Below are 11,094 nucleotides of genomic sequence, written 5' to 3'. Positions count from 1 at the left end.
CAAGCAGCATCTCTTGCTCTCTTAATAGTGGTCTTTTTGTTATTATTGATCTTGTATTAATTCTTATCCACCTGCTGAAAAGACTTCCACTGCTTTTGTTCTTCATTGTCTTCTATTTTACAGCATTCATCCATCTATCCATCCCATCTTCACAATTAAATAAAACTCTAAACCCTTCCAAGATATCTCATAATAGATGCTGGTCCAAGATACATCCCATCAGCTTCACAATTTAAGTCATCAGCGTGTAGATGCTGCATTCTCTTCTGTCTGTTTTACAGTCATCATGCAGTAGATTTGCTCAGTATGTTTCTCGAGACTACCACAAGTGCATGCGTAATCAGGGGTAGAATAGATCTGTCTTAAGTAAGGAGGAACACTTTGCGTTCATTGAACCAACTGAGGCCTGATGGGAAGACTAGGCTTATTCTAGCGAGACTCGTCCAGCGAAGTCTCGATTTTAGAAGCATGCCTTGCACAATACCACACAGCTGTCCCCATATGTTTATTTTTATCTTTTTTGAATGCTACTGGGAAGGCAAATTGCTTGGTTTGTTTTTTCAAAGGTAACTAAATACAAAATTTAAAACTTAAACTATTGGTTTTGTGACTTGTGGCACCAGAGAGTGGAGATGTGTTTTGTGTGCTTCTCCTCATAAACATCTGCAGTGTATTTTTGTCTACTTGTGAGGAGATGTGAAAGTAAGAATTTAATTGTATAATATACCCATGACAATAGACTTGACTTGGTTCCCCCTACAACATTGTGTTTTCTCACAGTGACGCAAATTTAGTCCTTTGTAATACCATTTGATCAATTTTCTCTTTTTAATTTAAGAAACTACTCCTAACTTCACCAAGGGCCTCATGCATAACGCCATGCATAGAATTCACATTATAACATGGCATAAGCACAAAAGAGGAAATATTCGTATTCACAAAAAAATCCAGATGCATAAATCTGTGCGAACGCCAACTTCCACATTCTTCCACTCCATAAATCCCGGTCAGCGTGAAAAGTAACGCATGTGGACGCGCCTGCTACCCAACTCCTCCCAGAATTACGCCTCTTTGAATATGCAAATCAATATAAATAGCCCTTAAGCTCATTGTTCTGAGAAAAGGCAATGGCAAAAGCACGGGGGGAAATAGAAGAATTTCAGCCAATACCAAGTGAAGGCAAGGAAAAACGTACTTTTTGTTGGTTTAAAAAGTGGTATAAACAACAAAAGGAAGTTGATCGAGAGATATAGTGTGTCGGAGAAACCCAAAAGCTCGAGTTCACAAAGTTGCACAGTGCCCGAAATAAAAAAGAAGTTGTCAGATATCAAAACCACCATGAAAAGGTGAGTCGTGGCCCACCGTCTGAGTGTCATATGAAAGCTTATTAGGGTACAGAGAAAAAAAAATAGGCACACAGTGGGGAAAAAAGCATGAAATGTCAACTTTAATCTCAAAATTTCTACTTTAATCACATAGTTTATTTTGTCATTAAAGTAGAACATCATAAACTTAATCTTAAAATCATTTAATTTACTAGTTTCTCAAATCCCATCGTATCTAAAATAGCACGTTAAATGCTTTGTTTTGTATTTGATCTTCTATGTGCTCTATATGTTTGAATCTCTACTTACGAGGTTCCGGGCTTTCTCTTCCTCCGACAGGACACAGAATCCATTAAATTCGTAATATTACAGCTCTCTGAATAATTTAAATACTGAGATGTATACTTGATATAATTTTAATGATGACAGGAGTTAAAGCATGTATTAAACATGGGAACACAGTGGCGCAGTGATTGTTCCTGCCTCACACAAGATGCTTGCTTTGCCATGCACGACCTTCCATGAAATAATTTATTGTAGCAGTATTGTCTCTTTCAGACGTACTAACCTCCAATTCCTGTCCTTACTTTTCTGCCTCCAAATACCCAATCGCCACACAATCAGCTTTGTAATAGACATTAAGCCATCTGTAAGCTTAGAACGGCGATTCTTCAAAACATTTAAGGAACATTGAAATATCTTCGTAGTACATGTTTAATTATTAACAATGTAGATTATTTAAATTAAGTTAAACTTTTATCTGTATAATATAGTAAACATATTTTTCTGCATTTCATCTTAAAAATGATATCATCATCATATGTAAATATGTGCTTTATAAAGTGGCTCAGGTTGTGCAATATTATAACTGTATCGCAGGTTTACAGTGAGGTGATTGTACTTATAAGTGCAAACAGTTCTACAAGGAGTACTTGATGGACTGATTGAGTGCGTTTATTGTTCTTGGGATGAAACTGTTTCTGAAACGTGAGGAAATGCTCTGAAGTGTTTGCCGTATGAGAGCAGTTCAATAGGCAGCATGGCTGAGGCAGCGTGTACTTGATGCTAGATACTGATAATTCTCTTCCCAATCAGCTGCTGATCTGTGATTCACACTCAGATACAGTGATATAAATACTCTGAGTGGTGCAATGAGAGAAATATGGAAAAAGATGATCCGCTGTGGCAACCCCTAACGGGAGCAGCTGAAAGAAGAAAAAGAAGGTGCAGTAAGAGTAACAATGCTAAAGTAGCTATGGTATTTGGAATAGTTTGGACATTATATGGACCATTATATTGTTACAAGTTAATTACAATCAGATGCCTTAAACTAATAAACAATATGCAGTTAGTTTCAGTATATATGATAAAGCCGCGTCAGGGATGTGGATCTAAAAAAGAAAGGGTAACCACACAGGAATAGTAGAATTGCTTTGACGCTGGGTGCCATCAGTTTGCAAAACCGAGCGGAGAACTTGCTTACGCCAGGGTTGGAGCTACAGTGAAAATATGTGTGGCTTTACAGCAAGTTTAGGTTTTATACATTGTGATTTGAGCGTGGAAACGGGAGTACGCAACATTTTTGTGCATACACACCATTTATACATGAAGCCCTTGGTGTCCTATCTCACTAGGAGAAACCACAAGATGGCATTCAGAAAGAGATTGGCATACACGCCTTGGGAAAGGTAAAATGTTCTGGAAATGCTGGACATTAATTAACTTGTATAAAGATATTAGTTTAACAGAGGTGGAAATATATTTGTAACAAATCTTGTATGCTGGGTGATTGTTACAGCTACGTGGAGAAGCCATACGATGCCATTTGAAATGAAAGTGTTTGTTACATTAGTTGTTTTGTGACTAACAGGAAAATGCATCATTGCAATGATGATTTGGGTATGTCAGAACCAACCATTTCTCAAATTTTGCATCAAACTTTGGACACTCGTACAATATGTGAGGTAATACACAGATTTATACAGTTCCCCACCACTCCACATAAGGAAATGTTAGCGCAAGCTGCAAGCGTGCAAATCAACATGCACATAAAAACCTTTGTTCAAAGTTTGGATTAGCACACATATATGAAATCACATGCAATATCACAGTATCCAAACACAGTTGGTCATGGGTGCAAACTCTACTGTAGTAGTCAGCATATTTTCCAAAGCAGGATAGGTGACTGACAGCAAAATGTCACACAACTATGCTGAACTCTGCATTTCTCAAACATTCTGGAACATTCGTGTTACAAACCCAGGAAGGTTTGAGGAGGCAGGTGGAGACTTCAGGGGGATTGGATAAATACAGCCTTGCAGAAGATAAAGGGGAATCGCAGAGAGAGTGGCACGATATGGCACAATGGAAGACAAATGGGACACTGGAAGAGTGAAGTTGACTTCAGAAATAGCACTGTGGCTAGTTTTAGTATAACTGTTACTTTATGAGGTATTTCTAGTTACCGTTGAATCTTCTGAAAATATGACTGTGGACCATCCATCCTTTAGTCTCATTTAGTGTGGGTGCCTCAGCCTTTTCATCTTGGTGCTCATTATTATTTTGTATGTAGTTGAGATGTGGCAATAACTACACACAGCTTAGTGTAACATCCAACCTTATTATGTATTCGTTTTTCTTTTATTATTATTAACTTTGTGGCGAAGCTTTGGCATTAGTGAGGAAAAACTACAAAATGTCATCATGATTTCCATGGAAAGCTCAAAATGTCATCATGAGTGCCATTTTGTGGCCCAAGGTGCTGTAAAAATGTGAACTCCTACTCATTACAGTTATTATTAACTTTTGTGGTGAAGCTTTGGCATTAGTGAGGAAAAACTACAAAATGTCATTATGATTTCCGAGGAAAGCTCAAAATGTCATCATGAGTGCCATTTTGTGGCCCAAGGTGCTGTAAAAATGTGAACTCCTACTCATTGCTGGCAGTGGGTGTAGGACTGTAAATAATGACTTCTCATGGGCTGCTTTGGGGTCATACAAACTCTTACCCTTGTCAGACTTTTTGTGCAATTCCTAGGAGAAATTCTGATATTCTTCTGATAACTGGGCATTGGTCCTGTAAAATGCTGTTGTAGTTATCTAGTGGTGGAATCAGCAAGTATTCAGACCTCGACCATTTAAAACTAATAAGTGCCCCAACAATCTACACTCATTAACATATAATGATACTGTATGACTTACAGTAGGCTTAAATGAGCGACTATCACGTATAGAAGCAGTAGATGAGAGTTTATCTTCCCTTTTAACACATTTCACGTTTCTGTAGATGACTGCTTTCTTTACAAAGTGACATTTGGGAATATATATTTACCCCTAAAATTGATCATAATCTTAATTAAGGTAAAGTGCAAATTCGTAAAGACGGAAAATTCTGTAGCTACCAACATAACTCTTTTAAGATTGTTGACATAAGAGCAGGAATATTTATGGCACGGCTGACAGATGAGATTTAAATGTTTCGACCGATAACATCAACGATCACCTTCTTTCACTTCAATGCCAGTTGCAGCGCCAAACTGATGTCGTCCTCGATCAAGACACTCGCAATAAAAAGAGTGTTCCTTAAACACTTGTGTGAGATTTTGATAAAATCACTCTGAAACGTCGTTTCGCTCTTTTTTGCGCAACTGGAGCGAACGCGCTATCGTTCATCCCAGTCACGTGTGCGCGCGCGCGCGCGGCTTACATCATTTCCGTGGAGTGTGTGCAGAAAGGAACTGAGCCCGAGGAGATCCGTAACGTACGGCCCTCTCAAGTTTGGAGATTATAATCAAAGTAGAGCTTGCATTTGTCTTGGCTCTCCCCCCGACGGTGAGTTGTTTCCTGGTGTTCGTGGTTAGTGTAAGGTTTGTTTGCGGGATTAACTTGCCAAGATCAAGCTGATGTTTGTGTCGTTGTAAGAAAGACCGGGGAGTGGCGTGAATCCGCTGAAGCGGAAACTCAAAAATAGGAGCCGGCTCGGTAGTGAATAGAAGGCAGTACACAGGTGGTTAAAGAGCCACCAGTCGACAGGTGTGATACTTCGGCCAGGCATCTTTTGTCGCGATTGTGTGCAGATGGCCAATCGAGCAAACCTTGTGCGCTGTACAGCTTCAGCGGGAAGCTGTTGTGTTTACTTGTTGGCGGTGTCACACGGAGTATTTTTGACGGACTCCATTAAAAGTGATTCGGGCATTGACCGGTTTCAGGAAAGATTTTGATTGTTTTTGGAGCGAAAGAACATTCTTGAGTTTTGCGTTAATCGTGCATGACATTTTGATGGCGACAAAGTTTGTTCGCGAGTTGGAAATAAAGTTTCATAGAGCGTTTTAGCTGCTGTTTAAAGTGAGGTTTATGTATCGGAATTAAGCCTTAGCTGAACAATGCAACTGGATCAGTTAGTCCTGGGGGAGCCAGTGAATACTAGTTTGTATTTTGAAATCAAAGTATGTTGTTAGATTATATTTTAAAACGACGTGTTAATAGGCCTGTGCAAGTAATAATTTCATTGTACTCGTACACGTGTCACTGACTGTATAAACCTTCTTTAAACAGGATTTTCCAATTTTCTTTTAAGAAACCGAGATGCACATTTTGAGTACATGTAGAAATAATTGTGTATTTGGTTTTTAGTTCTAATGAATCATTTCGTGTTTGCAGCAATCTACACTTGTTAAAATTATTTTCCGCTTTTTCAATATTCTTTTAAGCATCTTGTCATGTGAGACCAGAGAATTGAGAGCAGTCGTCCCTCTTTACAGTCCTGTTGGAAAAAAGGAAAACCTAAGAACGATTAAGGGTAAATATTTATGAATAAAAGGACAAGTTCTCTGATTGCAAGGAATAGCATTTACAGTACTACACCATACATGGCATTGCATTAGGCACTCCCCTCAGCAGTAGCTGGTGGCTTGACCTTATTAGTGATTGAATATAAAATAATTATACTTTTATATCATTTTTATTAGATGAAAGTGGAAAGAGCCAGTGTTATGTTGGGTAAAGTGGTATGGGAGACAGAATGTGGTTTGTGTCGCTGCTGCTTCTGGTTTTCCTGTCAATTTTGTGGCTTTGTTTGTCGATCATGTTATGCATTGTAACACCAGTTCATGAAAAGGCTTTGCATCACAACACCTTCATTGTGAAATATATCTCTGTCTATGAATAACAGTTATAATTATTAGAAGGTTAAAACTAGAAAGGATTGATAATAGTTATATGATGTTACAAGTCAGATATGGGGTGGACAAAGGTGTTTACACAACCTCTATAGGTTTTACTAAATGCTTAGGCTGCTTAATCCCCAAAAACAGTTAATGTATTATAAGTATTGGTTATTACAGATTTATCCTCACTGAAAATATTTGCACTTTAAAGCATTTTAAAGGGTATTGAAATATGCATTTAGTGGTTATGCCTGTAATAGGGACATTTATTATATTAATAACATGTTATATTTATGTATCATCTTCCTCACATGAGGTAAAGGTGATGAATCATCTTCCGAAGTGTGTTTTGAAAATATTTTTCATGGCACAGTAGGACTGGAAACACAGTAAAATGCTTGGCAAGTAACACTGGGATAAAAGTAGTGTCAACGTATTAAACACCAAATAAAAGAGAGATAAATGACACAAAACGACTTCAAATAGGAATGGAGTGCAGGTTACTTTGGGGCATTGCATAAAACAGCCAACCTGACTAAGCAGAGAGGATGTTATGTTATGTAATGAAAGTCTGGACATCCTTCTCTGTATCAGTGTGTTGTAATGATCTCATTAATTTGAAAGGGTTTTCAAAATTCTTCAGGCCATAGCTCTCAACCCTCAGTGTCATTTGGATGGTAGTAGAGATCTGTTTTTCAAATGAAGGCAAGGCTGAGATAGTGGTGGTATATTTTGGGCCAGTGTTTGCACTTTTGTATTTTCTTGTGTATTTCTATTTGGGAAAGTTGAGTAGCCAGTAAACATTGTAAAGGGCAGGAATTTTTATGTGTAAATTTAAGCATTAAACGTGTGGTGCTGTAATCATCTGTTTATTATAGTCTGCTTGGCATCATTAACTTTTTCATAAATAGTTTCGCAGCAGATTTCATGGCAGTGCTCATTATGTGGCCTATTAGAATTACTGGGAAATGTGACTCTTTCATGATGGTGTCCTGGCTGCATGTATGTTGCATTCTTTAGGTAGGACAGCTAACTACCCCTTTGTACAGGTTAGAACATAGATAACTGCACTTAAAATGATCACAGAAATACCTTTTACAGCTTTCTTTCTTTCTAAAAGAACTATACATTTGTTATAGCTATACATTTCTTGTGCTCCAGTTTAACTTTTCTTCTCTCTTGGCATTTAGATGTGTGTGTGTATATGTGTGTGTATATATATATATATATATATATATATAATATTTCTAATTCCTCATATGAGCAGATAATTTAGTCATAAAATGAGTGATTTATGAATGAAAAACTTGTATGACATTGACAGCTTTTTTTATATTGTAATTCAAATGCTACATAGTACCCTTGTAATTGGATGTTTAAGGGTCACCTCTTAAAATGTATACCTGTTGCATTTGAGAATAAACATTACATTTTATCAGTTTGAGAGGATTTATTTATTAGGCCTGTTTTATAGATGCTATTGAAAACTCTAAAAATATATGGCTTTGTCAGGATGGTAATATTGTTTGACTTTTCCTGTTGCTTAACTGCTATTTTTGTGAAACATTTTTAGGTGTAAGCTTCATCGGCATTCCTTGATAATTTCTAAATATTGACCTCCTCTCTTTTATAATACGGAATTTGTTAGCATTTGGAATTTGTTTTTCTTTACGCTTCCAGTAATTGTGCAATCACAAACAAATCTAAGATTATTGTTCAAGACAGATCTGGGCCTGACGTGGCTCCCAGCCTTCCATTAAAAAAAAAAGTAGTAATTCCTTCCTAATATCTTTTCATACTTTTAAAAACTAAATGGTTTCAGACCTTTAGATAAAACACATTATTGGAGAAGGAGAATCTCTGTGTGTACACAGTACAGTTTTTTTTTAATATATTTTTTTTGAGGCTCAATGTTATCCAACATGTGACAAAGTTTTTACTCCCCTTGTTTCAGTACTTGGTTGCAGCACCTATAGCAGCAATAATTGTAACTAAACACTTTATATTTGAATCAATCTTTCACATTTTTATTGAGGAAATTTTAGTACAATCTTCTTTGTAGAATGGCTTTAGTTCAGACACAATGGTAGGTTTCCATGTGTGTGTTTCAGGTCCTATTGGGATCAAGTCAATAATTTAACTAGGCTACTCCATGACTTGTATTTTTTTTTCTTTTTAACCATTCAGTTTTAGACTTGCTTTTGTCTTTTGCATCATTGTTCTGATGGAAAATGTCCTTAAGAATAACCGGGTAAAGTACAGAGTATATGGTTCCCAGTCCATTAAAGGCAAGGGTTCCAAGTCCTGAGCAGCATATAATCCCCATACTATCTCACCTCCATGTATCCTTGGAGGTCTCATGATGTTGCCTGTGAACACTAAATATAGTGGCGCCTGAGTCATCCAAAGAGTTCCACGTTTCACAAAAGGTTTAGGGGTCCAGTTGTTCATTTGAAAATGCATGAGAGGCAGTGATGCTACTCTTGTATAGCAGAAGTTTATACCTTGCTACTCTCATTTTTACTCCATCTCTTTCTTATAATGGAGTAATGAATACTGGACTTAGTTGACTACAGAGAGGCCTGCAGTTCTTTGAAAGACTTCTTGAGTGTGTTGTCACATTGTCCTTCAGGTAAAGGCCAGTCTTTCCCGTAAAAATTATTCTTCATTGTTCCAAATGTTTTGCTTTTGGACACAATGGCTCTCACTTTGGTGTGCTGGAGTTCCAGAGCCTTAAAAAGTTGTTGAAATGTACCAGTCAGTTTCAACAGCTTTCTCCCTGTTCTCTCTTAAATATTCCTTTCATAGTGGTCTGTTGTTCTTGGTGGGGAGGGGGGGTTTGGGAGGAGACCTTGTGATGATGACTTCATTCTAACTGGGAGGTTCAGATTCAACAGGTCTGGCTGTGTTCAGCCAGCTAAGTTTAACAAGCAATAAACTTTGGTCAGGTGATTGAATGAATAATTAAGCAGGCATTACAGGGGTAATAACTTTTCCAACACAAGTATATGAAGTAGAAATTTAGGAATGGTGTTGTATGGTTTCCTTTATTTAAAACATAATTCTAGATAAAGTTCCAAAACCATTCATTGTGATAAATTTACAAAAATAGAGGTTATATGGAAAGGGCCCATATGCAGTACTTTTTCAGAGCACTGTATCCTTTATCATTCAATAATCCTTGATGTTTAACTGCTGGAAAAGTTATTTATATTGCCTCTGATCATAGATCTCATTGTTAACCTGGCTTGAAAATTTATTTTTGAAATCATTGGGAGGTTCCTACCTTAAATTTAACACAAGGGGAAATTTCAGATTTTGGGTAAAAGTGTGGGCTTTTTTTTTTTTTTTTTTCTTTCTTTCTTTTCTTTTCCTTCAAATGTCACAACTTATTCTTTGTGATGTTTTATTGTAATTTAACATTTTTTCCTTTCAATAAGGTTCCAGTATAATTTATTTTTACATTTAAATAAATTATTTTTGCCAATAAAAATTACTTCAGTAGAGTAAAACTGCAGAATGTAAATTAAAATTTGCTGAGAAAAATTTATTATTATTATTTATTTATCCATCTATACTCTTATTTTTCCTGACAGTGTGTGTAATTCACTGCAACTTTAGGACAGTTGAGCAGTCAACATAAGGCTTTACGTGTGAATGTTGTTAATTAAGTAATTTTAAGATATCTATTTAAAATGTAGTTAAATTTCTCTTTGTTTAGGTAGCACAATAGAGTAGACTTATTTACACTGTCACTATACAGATCTAGCATACAGTATTAGGTTCCAATCCACCTGATTGTCTGCATAGAATTTGTATGTTTTCTCTGTGTTTTTTTTTCCCTTAGTGCTTAGGGTTTTCCAACCCAGAACTTAAAGCCTTGCAGGTTTGATTAAAAGGTGTCAGTGTGATTGAAGTAAGATGGTTTAGAAATACCAATGATTATTAGTTTTCTGGTGAGCATGTTTACTTTGAAATTGCCTTGCTAAGAGAAAAGGACAACTCTAAAACATCATAACAGAATGTAAAGGTGAATTGTTGTATGATATGGTAAATCATTCAATGAAGTTCTCATTTTTATGTTGAAATGTCTTCCTTTTCAGAGTTAGAGAACGGTGACAGCCCTGGTCATATGTTTATCTATAGGCATTTTATATAAAAGAGATTTTCTTGAGCATTGTTTATCTTTTCATTTTTGTCACTAATTTTACTTTTCAGATTCAGGTTTAAAGGCAGTCATCCGGTCCACAAAATGAAAATTTTGCGTTTTGTGAAGTGAAACTGAATACAAATTCACTACATGGGCCAAGGCAGTTTCATGAATTCTCATTTTATTCTTGGTGCAAAATTAAACTTTAGCATGTTTTTAGCTTTCAGTTTAAATATTTAGAGCTCCTTCTAAAGTGCAGTTTCAACACAGGATATTGTACACGGTGTGAATTGACCTCCTGCTTGTTGTGCAAGGATATTCTTTTCCTGATAGTGTTTTCACTCATTTTTCTTTAACTTGTATAAAACTATAGATTAAGTCTATCGGTGAACTTTGTACTGTTTGTATCATGTGAAGTGCAATGTTAGCCAGTGAATAAGCTATTACTGGACTT

The 11,094-nt window shown here is 36.5% G+C and overlaps 1 protein-coding gene across 2 annotated transcripts in view; it reads left to right on the top strand.

Moving 5' to 3' along the window:
• The first annotated feature begins 5,015 nt into the window (after window positions 1-5,015).
• psen1 (presenilin 1) overlaps window positions 5,016-11,094 on the top strand; it is a 52,874-nt gene continuing 46,795 nt past the window's right edge. Inside the window, exons 1-2 of one of the 2 annotated variants that reach the window (XM_039741481.1) lie at window positions 5,016-5,156; window positions 6,035-6,123. The gene's annotated coding sequence lies outside the window, so the exon portion shown is untranslated. The remainder of the gene's footprint in view (window positions 5,157-6,034; window positions 6,124-11,094) is intronic. The other variant, XM_039741480.1, reaches the window with a different exon arrangement.

This window comes from Polypterus senegalus, chromosome 18 (genome assembly GCF_016835505.1).
Source record: "Polypterus senegalus isolate Bchr_013 chromosome 18, ASM1683550v1, whole genome shotgun sequence".
In the NCBI taxonomy this organism is placed as follows: Eukaryota; Metazoa; Chordata; class Cladistia; order Polypteriformes; family Polypteridae; genus Polypterus; species Polypterus senegalus.
Note: the sequence above shows the minus strand (reverse complement) of the source record. Positions and strands in the feature narration are given on the sequence as shown.